The following is a 16,472-nucleotide window of genomic DNA, read 5'->3' on the forward strand; positions in this document are numbered from 1 at the left end:
CTACTATTTGCCGTAAGAGCTTGGCCTGTGGTTTTCAAACTTGAGTGTTTATCGGAATCACCTGGAGAGTGTGTTCAATAAAACACAGGCTGTTGGACTGTATTCCCAGAGCTTCTAACTCAGCAGTTCTGGGGAGGGACCAAAGCGTTTGCATTTCTAACAAATTCTAAGGAGGAGGCGCCTGACGCTTTTGGTCCAGGGACCACATTTTGAGAACCACGGCAATGATTAAAGAAACAACAGTCAAGTGGGAGAATTGCTGGAGAGGAAAAGAAATGGTTCATTAGCACGCTCACATCCTGTCTCCTCTGAATTCCTACGGCAATTATCATCTGCACAATACATCTGGTAATTAATCATGTCTTGCATTTTGACAACTCTTTTCTTTGCCTGAATGCTATTTACATATTTCTGTTGATTTTATGCTTAAGAACCAGGCGGGAAGAGAGGCCAGCAATGGAACAACCAGTGGGAGAAAGAGGAGGGAAGCAGGAAAAGGATAATTAAAGAGAGGATCCGCCTGTAGGAAAGTGGAGTTAGAGCTGGACTCAGGCTACATCTTAAGATGCAGGAGGGATAAAGCGAAGAGAAGGAGAATTCACATGGCATCCAGATGGTACAGTGTGGGAAAGGCAGGCACCAGAAAAGCTATAGGGTAGCCTCATAGATAAGTGACCCGGCTGCCAAGTAAGATAAGGGGGAGAAGGGATTCACGGAGGATGTGATTACCCTAAAAAAGGAACCCAAATATTATTGGGCATTTTCTTTTATCCTCTGCAGAAGTAAAGAAACTGTGTATCAAGGAAGGTGCTAATATGCTGTTTGTTGAAGATGAAGAGGGTTGTTTACTACTAAGGAGGCCAAGGTCACAGACCCAAGCAATTTGGGTGGGCAAGTTCCAGGATCAAGGCCAAATGCTTGGGAAAATAATCATTTTTAAAGACACCAAACCAGGAGGAGCGGAGCTAGATAGAGCCTGAATGGAAAGAAGAACCAGGTTGTGGGTTGGTTTGAAAGAAAAAGAATTGGGTTCTTGAGATCGGGTGGTCTGTGTTTTGTTTTGGATTGCTGTACCCCTCCCTTTTGTGGGCCATTTGCAAAGGGCAGCCTTTCTCAACTGCATCTGGCAGGTGAGTTCATTTGGAGTGCTAAAGGGCTCAGGGAATTCTTGGGAAGCACCAGCAGCCAGAGATATCCTAGATAATGGGGGCAAGGCCCTCAGAGGAGCCATCACGTTTGGACCAGGACTACTCATTTACATCTGCAAAACAACATGAAGGAGATTCTGGTGAAAAGCTATAGTTTCCTCCTCTACTCCTCTCCACCCACAATCCTACTTTCCAGAAGCGAGCTCTTTTAATTGTTTCTGTTTTTGGTTCTTTGGATACATAGAAACATCTAAATAATGTGTTTATACTCCTTTTTCTTGATTTATCTACATATTACATCTGTTGACTCCTAAGTATGAAAGTTGAATATTTACGTTGGTAACATTGGGACTTCCTGGTGGTCCAGTGGGTAAGACTCTGCACTCCCAATGCAGGCGACCCAGGTTCAATCCCTGGTCAGGGAACTAGATCCTACGTGCATGCTGCAACTAAGAGTCCACATGCCACAACTAAGAAGTCCTCATGCTGTAACTAAGAAGTTGGCATGCCACAACTAAGAAGTCTTAATGCCGCAAATAAAAGATCCCGCATGCTGCAACTAAGACCTGGTGCAGCCATAATATAAGTAAGTAAAAAAAATAAAAAACAAGAAAAACAAAGAAACAAAAAAACAAAACCCTTAATAACGTTACTCTATTTTCTTCCCTTGCCTTCATACCAATGTTTGTTTGCTTTATTATTTTTAGTTCTTCTACTGCTTACCTTCAAACTTGATTCTTTAACATACTAAAATTGCTATTCCTTGTTATGTCCACTTTGCACAGGATTGCTGGATTTTCCAATTCATAACATGAAGATATTTTCTTCTCTATCTTTTCTGTTATTTTTTTTCTCTCTCCCCATTTCATCCCACATTCTAGCCAAATCTTTCTACTTTTACATTGTGTCAAAATTGTTAACATTTACTTTCACTCTTGCAACAAGCACCAAGTCTTCTCTGCTGAGTTGACTCTAAAAGTTCAAAATCGATACATTATTTTGACTGTTTTGCACTATGTTGAGGGCTAGCATTACATTCCTTTCTGGGAGTCCAGGAAAGATCCATGGACTAGTTAAAATAAAATGTTCTTAGCTTCATGGTTAAGTGGTTATTCTTTTTTACATTTCATCAGTTGCTTAAAATCTCCTAGATGGTTTTGTTTGCTTAATATTTGATCTATGTCTTAATTGGAGAGCTTTCTGTTTTTCCTGGAGTTCCTAATCTCTGTTCCTTTTTCTTGTAATTTATCATATCTTCAAGTTTTCCAGTCTTTAACTCATTTTATCTGCTCTGTAGTATCTGTTTCCAGACACCTACCTCCTCCTGGAGTTTTTTGTCTAATTTAGGCTAACTCTCAGCTGGCATCTCAGAAGTCTCCAATCTGCCTTCCTGAGTTGGATCCTCTGGAGTCCACATCATGTCTTTCTTTGTTTACGTCCTATTTGCTGTGACTACTGTCAAGTAATTTCCTACAAAAGGATGAAGTTTTGTATTTTCAAAAATACTTTATTCTGCCCTCATACTTGCCTAATAATGTGATGTGTGTAGACTTTAGGTTAAAAAAACTATTTTAAAGGCACATATTTGAACGTCCAATTGCTGGAGAAATTTGATGGTTGACTAATTCTCATTCTTTTCTAGGTGACTTGTTTTATTTTCTCTGAAAGCTTTAATATCTCTCTTTCATCTTTGCTGTCCTGAAATTTCATATCAATGGGTTGAGGTATGAGTATTTTTATTGTTCCCATCAGCTGACCTGGTAGACAGTGGGCCTTTTCCCTCTAAAATCCTCCTCTAAAAAACCCTTCTTTCTTCTAAAACCCTTTTCCCTCTAAAAAACCATTAAAAAACCATTTTTCCTTTAACTTTAGAAAATTTAAATGTATTGCTTCTCTAAGGATTTCATTTTCTCTGTCCACTTTTTCCTAAGATTCATATTAGTCTGACATTGAATCAGATCTTTTAGACTGTCCTGCTATTTGTTCTGAGAGATTTTCTTGATCTTATTTGCAGTTCTTTTTTTTTTTTTTTTTTGTGGTACAGGGGCCTCTCACTGCTGTGGCCTCTCCCGTTGCGGAGCATAGGCTCCGGACGCGCAGGCTCAGCGGCCATGGCTCACGGGCCCAGCCGCTCCGCGGCATGTGGGATCTTCCCGGACCGGGGCACGAACCCGTGTCCCCTGCATCGGCAGGCGGACCCTCAACCACTGCGCCACCAGGGAAGCCCTGCAGTTCTTATATTGACAAAACTTTCATATTCTTTCCTTTTTCATATCATTTTACTATTTTATAGATTTTGTATAATATCTTTCCAAATCTTTCTGAATATATTATATAGATTGTTGCTGCTGTTATTTTTATTGTTAGCACAGATAATTCATGGACAGGAAAGAACTTTCTCCAGGGTCTGTTTTTATATGTGCTTATTTTGGTTTGCTGCATCCATGCTGCTTCTTCATAGCCTATAACCTGAGATAAGACTAGATAAAATCTCCATTGTTCCTTTCAATTTAAGAAAGAAAGGCCAGAGCCGATTAGCGGGTATATGGTTTCTATGATATTGTGGGGATTCTGATTTGGAGCTCTGGGTGGAGTGGAGCAGGGTGTAAATACTGGAAGGCTTTACTTTAGGATAAACAGGAAAAAAATTAGCTTTTAAGCCATAGACCCCACAGCTGTCCCAAATGCCAATTCCCACTCCAGAACTTTCCTTTGTGGTGTGGTGTTTTGTCTAGTTATAAATATTGGCTGTCCATTTATTCCTCTGTATACAACTTTACTTCTCTCTCTCTGATTTTTACAGACAGGCTGGCCCTGTGTCCAGATGCTCCCCAGGGGTCTGTCTACCACCAAGATTGGCTCCAACCTCTCTGAAACCCTTACACATTATATTCTCAGTTCTGTTTTCCTCCTCTTTCACCTCTCTCATCTCTTTTACATCTTCTAGAAACTAGATGAATTTGTCATCTGTCCATCTTTTCACATCTTTCATTTCCCTGTTATGAGTTTATTCCTTTCTGTACTTCCAGGATTTTATTTCAGCGAGTTCTTAGGAAATAAATATGTGTGGCTAGTCTGCCGTCATGAACTGGAAAGCAAAATGATGATTTCAAAGATTTAGGTTCCTCTTAATAGAGGAATTGTGTTTCTTGGTGGATAGACTATCCTGAGGAATTCTTAGAGTTTTAATTAGCATTAATTTATTCAACAAACAATTATTGGGCATTTCCTATATGTTAGGCATGGTGGTAAGCACTGAGTTCACAACAATGAATGAGATAGGTATGGTTCCTGACACTGAGGAGATTATATTCTGATAAGGGAGACAGACACATTCACAACAATAACACAAGGTGACAAGTGCTATGACAAAACAGATACAGATGCTAGGAGAGCATTATAAGAGGAAAATGACTTTAGTTTTGACAGGAGCCACAAGAGGTTTTCAGAGAGTTATTACTTTCCAGAGAGTCTGGCCTTCTAAGAATTGTGTACCCTTTAGTCCATAAGCCTCTCCGAGGAAAAGTTAGCCTCTCACCTGCCCTGCTCTGCCTTCCCCCATGAGCTGCCTTCACCCTGGGGCATAGAATCATGACTGCGCCTGAGCCCTTCTTCATGCTCAGGGACATAAAGCCTAGGAGCAAACAATTTCACTATTTGAATCAAAGTACACAATGAAAAGTCCAGTATGTGTAAAGCATTTAAAATGAGAAAGCTTAGTTCCCTCCCTACCCTTCCTTGACCCCCATCCCCCACCCAGAGGCTTTTGATTCTCTCACATGGTTCTTCTGATATTTCCTTCCATATTTCTAAGTAATGGACTTTTATCACTATTTCTTGATTGGTCAGTGTTAGACATTATACATTAACTTCCTTTTATGGCATATGAGGATACAGATCTATTATCTGATTGCTTCAAACTTTCACCTTCCCCACTCCTTATCCTCTGAAGAAGGTTTTCTTCTTATCAAAATCAATTATATTTGATAACCATTTCTTATCAAATCAATTATATTTATGTTATTATGCCCACATAACATTTTACCAATAGTCAAATTGTGTACTATAATTATGTTTCTTTCCTTGCACAACCTTTTGGCTTCCTGATTTTAAATGTCTCTTCCTATTCATTTCCTTAGTTTTCCAGGTATCTGGCCTGATTTTTCCACCTGGCTCTTTAGAGGAAAGTATATGTTAGTGGTGAAGCAGACAGGTTCTGAAGTTAAATCTCTTAGATTGGTGGAGTTACTGTGAGAATTAAAGGAGATGATGTACCCAATTTGCTCAAAATGTCATCATGTTTTATTATTTCTTATTGGCCTATCAGTAATGCTTTACAAATTTTCAAACATATTAGATAACCTATAAATGACATTTTTCCTGGAGACTTCTGTCCTGGAACCCTCTACTTACCTGCTCCAATCTGCCTTATTTTGCAGTATTCTTCAGAGAATTTCCTTCGAAGTCATCTTTGACTTCCCTCCTTCCACTTTTATATGTTGGAGTCTCATTCTATGGTTTCTAGTCTCTCTGTTCCTTAGAATACTCCCCTGTCTTTCTGGAGCACACTTTGCAGAAGCTTCACAAAACAGAATTCACGGGACATAAATTTTTAAACCTTTGTCTGACTAAAATACGTCTTTATTCTACACTCATTCTTGAATGATAGAATATCATCTTGACAGCCATTTGCTTTTAGACATTTGAAGATGTTTTTCCATTTTCTTTTTTTGTATTTTTTAAAATGTGGTAAAATATACAAAACATGAGATTTTACCACTTTATTCTCTCCCTGTGACTTCGTTAGGTTTCTTTTCTCTGTTATTTTTCACCTTTTTCTCTTTTCTGATTACTTTACGGGAGATTTCTTTGATTTATATCATATAACCCTCCTATCGCATTAAAAAAAATTAGGCTGGGCTTCCCTGGTGGCGCAGTGGTTGAGAGTCCGCCTGCTGATGCAGGGGACACGGGTTCGTGCCCCGGTCCGGGAAGATCCCGCATGCCGCGGAGCGGCTGGGCCCATGAGCCATGGCCGCTGAGCCTGCGCGTCCGGAGCCTGTGCTCCGCAATGGGAGAGACCACACAGTGAGAGGCCCGCGTACCAAAAATAAACAACAAAAAAAACCCAGACCAATCACAAGCACTGAAATTGAAACTGTGATGAAAAATCTTCCAACAAACAAAAGCCCAGGACCAGATGGCTTCACAGGTGAATACTATCAAACATTTAGAGAAGAGCTAACACCTATCATTCTCAAACTCTTCCAAAATATAGCAAGGGAGGAACACTCCCAAACTCATTCTACGAGGCCACCATCACCCTGACACCAAAACCAGACAAAGATGTCACAAAAAAAGAAAACTACAGACCAATATCATTGATGAACATAGATGCAAAAATCCTCAACAAAATATTAGCAAACGGAATCCAACAGCACATTTAAAGGACCATACACCATGATCAAGTGGGGTTTATCCCAGGAATGCAAGGTTTCTTCAATATATGCAAACCAATCAATGTGATACACCATATTAACAAACTGAAGAATAAAAACCATATGATCATCTCAATAGATGCAGAAAGTTTTCGACAAAATTCAACACCCATTTATGATAAATATCCTTCAGAAAGTAGGCATAGAGGGAACTTATCTCAATGTAATAAAGGCCATATATGACAAACCCACAGCCAACATCATTCTCAATGGTGAAAAACTGAAACCATGTCCACTAAGATCAGGAACAAAACAAGGTTGCCCACGCTCAACACTATTATTCAACATTGTTTTGGAAGTTTTAGCAACAGCAATCAGAGAAGAAAAAGAAATAAAAGGAATCCAAATTGGAAAAGAAGAAGTAAAGCTGTCACTGTTTGCAGATGACATGATAATATGCATAGAGAATCCTAAAGATGCTACCAGAAAACTACTAGAGCTAATCAGTGAATTTGGTAAAGTAGCAGGATACAAAATTAACGCACAGAAATCTCTGGCATTCCTATACACTAATGATGAAAAATCTGAAAGTGAAATTAAGGAAACACTCCTATTTACCATTGCCACAAAAAGAATAAAATACCTAGGAATAAACGTACCTAAGGAGACAAAAGACCTGTATGCAGAAAACTATAAGACACTGATAAAAGAAATTAAAGATGTTACAAAGAAATGGAGAGATATACCATGTTCTTGGATTGGAAGAATCAACAGTGTGAAAATGACTCTACTACCCAAAGCAATCTACAGATTCAATGCAATCCCTATCAAACTACCACTGGCATTTTTCACAGAACTAGAACAAAAATTTCACAATTTGTATGAAAACACAAAAGCCAAAGCAATCTTGAGACCAAAAAACGGAGCTGGAGGAATCAGGCTCCTGGACTTCAGACTATACTACAAAGCTACAGTAATCAAGACAGTCTGGTACTGGAACGAAAATGGAAATATAGATCAATGGAATGGGATAGAAAGCCCAGAGATAACCCCATGCACAGATGGTCACCTTATTTATTTATTATTTTATGCGATACGTGGGCCTCTCAATGTTGTGGCCTTTCCCATTGCGGAGCACAGGCTCCGGACGTGCAGACTCAGTAGCCATGGCTCTCGGGCCCAGCCGCTCCGCGGCATGTGGGATCTTCCCGGACCAGGGCATGAACCCATGTCCCCTGCATCAGCAGGCGGACTCTCAACAACTGCGCCACCAAGGAAGCCCTTATTTTTGATAAAGGAGGCAAGAATACACAATGGAGAAAAGACAGCCTCTTCAATAAGTGGTGCTGGGAAAACTGGACAGTTACATGTAAAAGAATGAAATTAGAACACTCCCTAACACCATACACCAAAATAAACTCAAAATGGATTAAAGACCTAAATGTAAGGCCAGACACTATAAAACTCGTAGAGGAAAACATAGGCAGAACACTCTATGACATAAATCACAGCAAGATCCTTTTTGACCCACCTCCTAGAGAAATGGAGATAAAAACAAAAATAAACAAATGGGACCTAATGAAATTTAAAAGCTTTTGCACAGCAAAGGAAACCATAAACAAGATGAAAAGACAACCCTCAGAATGGGAGAAAATATTTGCAAATGAAGCAACTGACAAAGGATTAATCTCCAAAATTTATAAGCAGCTCATGCAGCTCAATATCAAAAAAAAAAAACAACCCCATTCAACAATGGGCAGAAGACCTAAATAGACATTTCTCCAAAGAAGTTATACAGATTGACAACAAACACATGAAATGATGCTCAACATCATTAATCATTAGAGAAATACAAATCAAAACTACACTGAGGTATCATCTCACACCAGTCAGAATTGCCATCATCAAAAAATCTGCAAACAATAAATGCTGGAGAGGGTGTGGAGAAAAGGGAACCCTCTTGCACTGTTGGTGGAAATGTAAATTGATACAGCCACTATGGAGAACAGTATGGAGGCTCCTTAAAAAACTAAAAATAGAACTACCATATGACCCAGCAATCCCACTACTGGGCATATACCCTGAGAAAACCATAATTCAAAAAGAGTCATGTACGAAAACGTTCATTGCAGCTCTATTTACAATAGCCAGGGCATGGAAGCAGCCTAAGTGTCCGTTGACAGATGAATGGATAAAGAAGATATGACACATATATACAATGGAATATTACTCAGCCATAAAAATAATGAAATTGAGTTATTTGTAGTGAGCTGGATGGACCTAGAGTCTGTCATACAGAGTGAAGTAAGTCAGAACGAGAAAAACAAATACCATATGCTAACACATATATATGGAATCTTAAAAAAAAAAATTGGTTCTGAAGAACCAGGGGAAGAACGGGAATAAAGACACAGACCTACTAGAGAATGGACTTGAGGACATGGGGAGGGGGAAGTGTAAGCTGGGACGAAGTAAGAGAGTGGCATGGACATATATACACTACCAAATGTAAAATAGATAGCTAGTGGGAAGAAGCTGCATAGCACAGGGAGATCAGCTCGGTGCTTTGTGACCACCTGAGGGGTGGGATAGGGAGGGTGGGAGGGAGGGAGACGCAAGAGGGAAGAGATATGGGAACATATGTATATATATAGCTGATTCACTTTGTTATAAAGCAGAAACTAACACACCATTGTAAAGCCATTTTACTCCAATAAAGATGTTTAAAAAGTAAATAAATAAATAAACATTGTAAAAATGACATGGTAAGATTGTTCAGTGAGCATGTAGATAAAACCAACAGTTTTATGATCATAGGGGATTGGTAGCTGGGGCTCTGCCCCACGATAGAGGCACACATCTCAGGTCAAGATATCCTTGCACTTGTGTAAAGAACCACTTTCCTCTGCTCAGTGCTTGGATGGGAGCTCATTTCTGACTCTAGGTTGCCAATCATCTTTCTCTTATCCCAATTTTTTGTATACATGGTATGAAGCAGTCAACTGATTTTATTTCAGTATTCCCTTCCTGAGATCACTTCAGTTGAGAGTCCTCTTCATAACCTGTTGATAGGTAATCTGCAACCTTAATTTGTCTTTCCTGCCATTTCTCTTACTGATTTCCAACACATATTCTGCTTTCCAACCGGACTGAACCATTAGCTGTTCCTGTACACACCCAGGCTTCTCTCTTTTGCTTATACTTCCCTGCAGTCTGGAATGTCCTTCTTTCCATCTCTGCTCATTGAAATCCTATCCATCCTTGGGGACTTAGTTCCAATGTCACTTCCTGCTTTAAGCCTTTTTGGAGTCCCTGCAGTGGCTGTGATCTCTTTCTCCACGGTGCCTTTGACCTTTATCGTCCCCTGCATGGCACGGTTGTTGCTGTTTGCTTGTCTGGGGATATGCCTCAAGCAAGGACAAGAAACTTCACCTTTGACCTTTCCAATAGTGCCTGGCTTTAGCAGGCCTTCTTCTGAAGGGTTATGTGAATCTATTTAAAATGGGACTGGGACTTCCCTGATGGTCCAGTGGTTAAGACTTTGCCTTCCAGTGCAGGGGGTGCAGGTTCAATCCCTGGTCAGGGAGCTAAGATCCCACATGGCTCACGGCCAAAAAACCAAAACATAAAACAGAAGCATTATTGTAACAAATTCAATAAAGGCTTTAAAAATTGTCCACATCAAAAAAAAATCTTTAAAAAAAATCGATAAATAAAATTGGACTAACTGTTCTTTTCAGGCTGATGGGAAATTGTATCTGAAAAAAATAAAAATAAAGAAACTGATAGAAACAGCAATAGATAGTACTGGCAGTCAGATGGAATAAAACATTGTGTTAATCCAGAATGCTAATCAAACCCTAACTGGTATACAACAGATCAAATCACAGTTTCCAAAGGGCTTGATTGGCCAGTTTTGTTCCTAAATGGGGCTCAGTGATGGAATTAATAGGCAAATCATATCTTCAAAACCTTACAGGTGGTGATCTTATATTTTCAAATGGTCTATTGGTCCATCTGCTAAAGGTATGGTGAGTAAGTATTTGTGGGAGGGGAGAGGTAAGGTCTTCACAAGAATTCTGATCATCAGCTGAGCTAGCCAAATTTTGAGGCAAGCTCAAATCCCATCACCGATGGGATTCTGGAGGGTAGGTAGTGCTCTTTCATGGAACAACTTTTCAAGAAAACAAATGGAGGTGGATATTTGCATGCAGGAAGTGTTCTGGGGAATGATCTTGGGAACAACACCTGTAAGGATGTGAGGGAAGCAGGATTCATCAGGAGGAGAAATGAAGTTGTAATACCATTGTAATAAAGGTCTCATCCAATCCCACAGGGAGCTCTGAATCTTGAATGGCCATTCAAAGATGTCCCAAATGAGGCAAGGGGCTAAGTCTTTTGCTCCCACATTAATCAGCCCTTGGATATGGACAGCCCAGAAGAAGGGTTGTAATATTGGGCAAGGCAGTTCCTTTTGGTTGAGGGCAGTTCCTGAAGGGAGGGTGTGGATGGCATACCGTGGCATCTCCTATAGTCTCTGAGCAGAATTTCAGCCATATGAACCGGGCAGACGATATCTTGGTGGACAGATAACCTTAGTTCACCCCAGTCACATCCGAAACAGCCAGACTAATTTCACATCTTCCCTTTACGCCCTCACCTCACTTCCATTTCATCCCACCTCAACACACAAACACACACTGATGAAAATGAGACGCCAGTATTAGCCAGCATTGAGTCAGTAACTAGGTAGGGTTAGACATTGAGGATGAAGCTCTTTCCTGTTTATAGTTGAGTGGGAAAGACAAGACAGGCATGGACTCCAGAGAGCATACTATGAAAAAAATCACCTTTAAAAACCAAAGATTTAAAGATCTGATATGCAGAGGTCAGATAAATTATTTGTATATTTCTATTTTTAACAAGAAAGTCCAACTCTTAAGCAACCCCTTCGCTTACATAACTCGTCACTATGAATATGAGTCCACACCATTACAGAACATTCATTTATTCATTCTTTAAATATTTTAAAATTGATTATTATATGCCAGCACTGAGCTAGATTCCAGTTCATCAAAAATAAATAAAACACAGTTCCTGCTTTCAAGGGTTTCACAGCTAGTGGGGGAGAGAGATAAGACAGGACCATTGAATGAATGTTGGTTACTAGGCACACTGGGAACATGGGGCACACTTTATTATGGAGTAGAGGCCATGAAAAAAAAGCCTTTCCATTCTGCATTTCTGTCAACTTTGCATTTAACAATAGTTGAAATGGGCCTTTTTCATGTTTGGAAGAGTGGTCTAGAATTTAAGCTTAAGATCTGGTTAAAGCTGTCTGGCTTTCATTTGAGCAGAAAAAAATTGCATTATGGTATAAAAGACAATAATTATAGTGATTAAGCAATGCCCTTCTAAGATTATCCAAGAGTAACTGTAGTCAGTGATTAAGCAATACACTTCTAAGATTGTCCAAGAGTTGGGTTGGGTACACTGTTAAAATATTTTGGAACTCTAAGAATTGCTGAAATAGAACATGTTTTTCCAAGTTTCTACCTTTGTCTTCACTTGTTCTCTGTTATGTACTTCTGCCCTAAGTTTGAGGAATGAAGCACTTTTTTATGTAGCCAATTCTGTGGTTCTGGCTGAAAGGTAGGTTTCCTGGCTCTCCAGCACTCTGATCTCAGAATTTGCGTTTGTTTGCATCTTATTTGGGAAGTACTTTATCAAGCTTTCCATAGCATGCATCACTTTCTATCATACTGTATAATTTACTTATTTATTTTATTATTTATTGTCTGTCTAACCCTGCTAGAGGGTAAATACTGCAAGAGCAAGGATCTTTGATTTGTTCATTGTTGTGGCTCTACTGCCTAGAAGAGTACCTGGCACACAGCATGTACTTCATAAATATTTATTGAATGAATGAAATAAAACATAAAGGGAAAAGGCTTTGCACAGATCACTGATGATTATGTGCTATGAACTGAAGGGTGTAAATAACTCAATCATCTGCACTCCCTAAATAAACTAAAATATAAATTAGGATGTTCACTATTTGTATGTCCACAGAAGGGCCTATCTATAGCTTTTGAACTTCAAGGTTATCCTATATAGTATGTCTTATTATGTTTCTAATCCAGATTTCCCTGGTCAGGCTCACTTTACCATCCAACACTTGGGCCCATTATGATATGGTTCATTACACATGGATGTATTATAACTTCTTTGAGACTATCGGGCACATATATGGAAAAACAAATCAAATCAAGGTGGAGGCAGAGAGCAGCTTGTTACATTTGCACATGCAATACCACAGGAAAATACCAAACCTCTTCTAAAGAATACACAATCAGTGAATGGAAATACTTCTGTTAATCCAACTACAGTTTTTGCCACCCTACCTTAGAATTGGTTTAATTTATTCTGTCTCTAGTCAGAGTGCCAGTGGCAGGTTATTTTGCAAATACATCTCTGATAAGGACTACCTTGAAATTTTGACCTTCGAGATACAGTATTAATAGAATCTTCTTTTTCTTATGCAATGTAGCTGAATGAAGAGTAGAATGGTTTCCCTCCCTGTAGTTCAAGCAACATATGGCCATTGTACAAAAGTAAGGCACATGTGCAGAAATACAACCGACTTATGAATGGAATAATATTTTTGTGGTTAGCAAATGAGACTGTCTCAATGCAGAGAATTTGCTTCAGAGCTGAAAGCCCTCAGATTGAGCCAATCAAAACACACAACATCGTGTGCCAGTAATGAATTGAAAAGCCCTGAGAATAATTTTTTGAAGTTACAAATACAAGGGAAGAGTGAGTTTGATTACTGACATTAATGAATTTACCATCATAAAGGTGTGTTTTAATTTGATTTCAATGGCTTTCAAGCCTAGAATCAAGCTATAAGCACTAAAAGGCTACTACTTCCCAGGATGCTGTCATCTGAAAAGATGGACTGTTAATCAAAAAAGAGGGACAGAGAAAAAGAAGAAATTCTGAAAAAAAGAAAAAGAGGGACAAGTCGGGGGTCAGAAAACTGAGAGTCCAGTACATTGGAAACAATTTTGAGAGTCCACATCTGATCAGTGGGATGTATAGGCATGAGAAAGTGGCAGTCAATGCCACAGTATGTGTTACATTATGTGAGGGTCAGCCAGTCCAGTGACCCCAATTCATGCTGGGCAGAGGCCCTGAGGGTAAGGCAGCAATTGTTGGAAAGTTGCATGGTAAAAGGATGATCTTGGGCTTATTAACACAGGGAAGTTGCTTCTTGAGCTTATGTTTCCTTTTGCTTATATGATTATTGCTCTCCAAGCCTGAAGACCTGCAGAAAAAGCAATTAAATGTGAGTGATGGAGATGTGAAGCACAGATTTTAGAACCAGAAGACACCTGTGACACCCCTAGAGATGACATTCAACCACTTTCACAATTAGAAGGAGGCAATCGAATGCACCTTTCACACAACACCAGACAGTTTCCCTTGCACCGTTGCCACCTCGTATTTCCACTTGTGAGATAATACTCACTAACCATTCTTCTCACCTTGTCAAGACCATTCTTCCATCTCACCCCCATACCCATCCCAGCCCCACTTTAGGTGTCCCATGTTGTTTTGTTGCCCTATGAGAATAAGTTCTCTTGTTTTGAGCTCAGGCCACTTAGGTCGACTCTCAGTCCTCTTGTTCCTGAGGACAGGAGTTTTCTCAGGCTGGTACCCGGTTCAAGCCTCAGAGTTGAAGCTCATTCGTACAGATGACCCAGTAGGCTACCTACCAACATGCTTGGTGGACCAGCAAAAATGAGACAAAATATTTTTTTAAAACTTGGATAAGTCCTATATTTTACAGAGTTTATGCATTATTACTGCTTTTATTTGCAGTTACAAGTAAGAAAGGTACTAGAGCACATTATCATCTTTTTCAGTGTGTAAGACTTGAGAAAACTTTGCCTCACTCTGACCCCTGAACCTTAAGTTACTTTATTCTTTTCTCTGGATCCCATGCCCAGATTTTCCTTAAACTAGTCTCTTTCCTTTGAGTAGGGGCAACTGACCCACCTTCTCTGGTGTTTTCCCAGATCCTGCTTTTCTTGAGTCACTCTATCTTTGCCTCATTTTTTAGTGTCAGCTCCACTGCCCTCTCTATAGGAGCTACAAACACACCTGTGGACAACACTTTGGGATGATTCTGTTGGTCCCATGTCCCATTTCCTTCTTGTGATAATCTACTACCTACCATCCACAAAAAAAGAAATGCATAAACATTTATCTGTCTAGTTCTTTTCTACAGCTAAAATAGTATGGCTATACCACTATAATACAGCACCCCCTATTCCAGTGTGTGAAGGGGTTTCCACCAAGCAATGCTCAGACACCAGCTGGTTGTCCTACAGTTCAACTCAATTCTGGAGATAGTGTCAGATCCCACAGTTTAAGGGTTCAGTACTACAAGACTTCCCCCCAACCCCCAGTTCAGACGCTAGTCGTTAAGTTCTGGGTATCACCTGTGTTCAGATCAATGGGCTATAGATTGGAGGTTCTATGACCCCCCTCCTTGGGTTCCATTAATTTGCTACAGTGGCACAGAACGCAGAGAAACATTTTACTCACTGGATCATCAGTTTATTATAAAAAGATATAACTCAGGTACAGCTAGATGGAAGAGATGCATAGGGCAAGGCATGGGGAAAGGATGTGGAGCTTCCATACCCACCCTTTGCCACTGTCCCCAAATTTCCACATGTTCACTAACCCAGAAGCTCTCCAAACCTGTCCTTTTGGGGTTTTATGGAACCTTCATTACATAGGCATGATAGATTAAATCATTGGTAATTGGTGATTGATTTAACTTCCAGCCCCACCACCTCCCTGGAGGTTAGGGGGTGGGACTGAAAGTTCCAACCCTCTAATCATGTGGTTGGTTCTGCTGGCAATCAGCTCCCATCCTTAGGTACAGTCCCAGAGTCACCTCATTAAAATAATAAAAGACATCTTTGTACTCCCATCACTTAGGATATTCCAAGGGTTTTAGGAGCTCTGTGCCAAAATTGGAGACAAAGACCAAAGATACATTTCTTATTATAAATCACAATATTACAATTACACGCACCTCTGAATAGATACCCCCTAACCTTTCCCTTGCCCTAACCCTGCTTCCTTCAGCTCCATCTAAGCAGTTGGAGCCTGAGGTGGGTGTGGGGTGGGGAATAACTGCTTGCCTGAAATTGCCTGAAGTCATCCATCTTTACTGACAGCAGCAGACCAATGCTGTCCTACAAGCTGGCATAGTGACCCAGAAAGTTTGAGAAAAATGCATATTTTTACCTGTACAGGGTGATGAGAAAGTGTCATCACACTTAAAACAGAATTAGAAGTAGGTCCGTACTCAACAAACACCTAGGGAATAAATTAATATGTGAATTTGCATGTATATGTGTGTGAAAAAGAGACAGAGAGAAAGGATTTAAATATTTGTTTCTTACTGAATGATCTGTGCTGTACTACAAAGTATTTCACCGAAATGTGGAAGTGTCTCCTGACTGACTGCAAATGGGTCATAGGTAATTGTTCTTCATCACACCTGCCCTCTATATTTGCCCTCTATATACAAATAGGCAGGTCCATACCACCTATTTTGAAAACAATATTTACTGCCTTTAAAAATGATACTACTAATATTTAAATACATTCTTATGGTAAATGATTCAAATAATATAAAATATAAAAAATAAATGGATGGAAATGTGAATATCTTCATTCTTCCCAATCTGATTCATTTACCTAGAGGGGAAAATGTCAACATTTTGGTGAACATCCTTCTGGTCTTTTAAAAAATGCATATATATATATATATATATATATATACACACACACACACACA

Source organism: Aethalodelphis obliquidens, unplaced genomic scaffold, assembly GCF_003676395.1.
Source record: "Aethalodelphis obliquidens isolate GAN/ISIS:26980383/991018 unplaced genomic scaffold, ASM367639v1 scaffold24, whole genome shotgun sequence".
Taxonomy (NCBI): domain Eukaryota; kingdom Metazoa; phylum Chordata; class Mammalia; order Artiodactyla; family Delphinidae; genus Aethalodelphis; species Aethalodelphis obliquidens.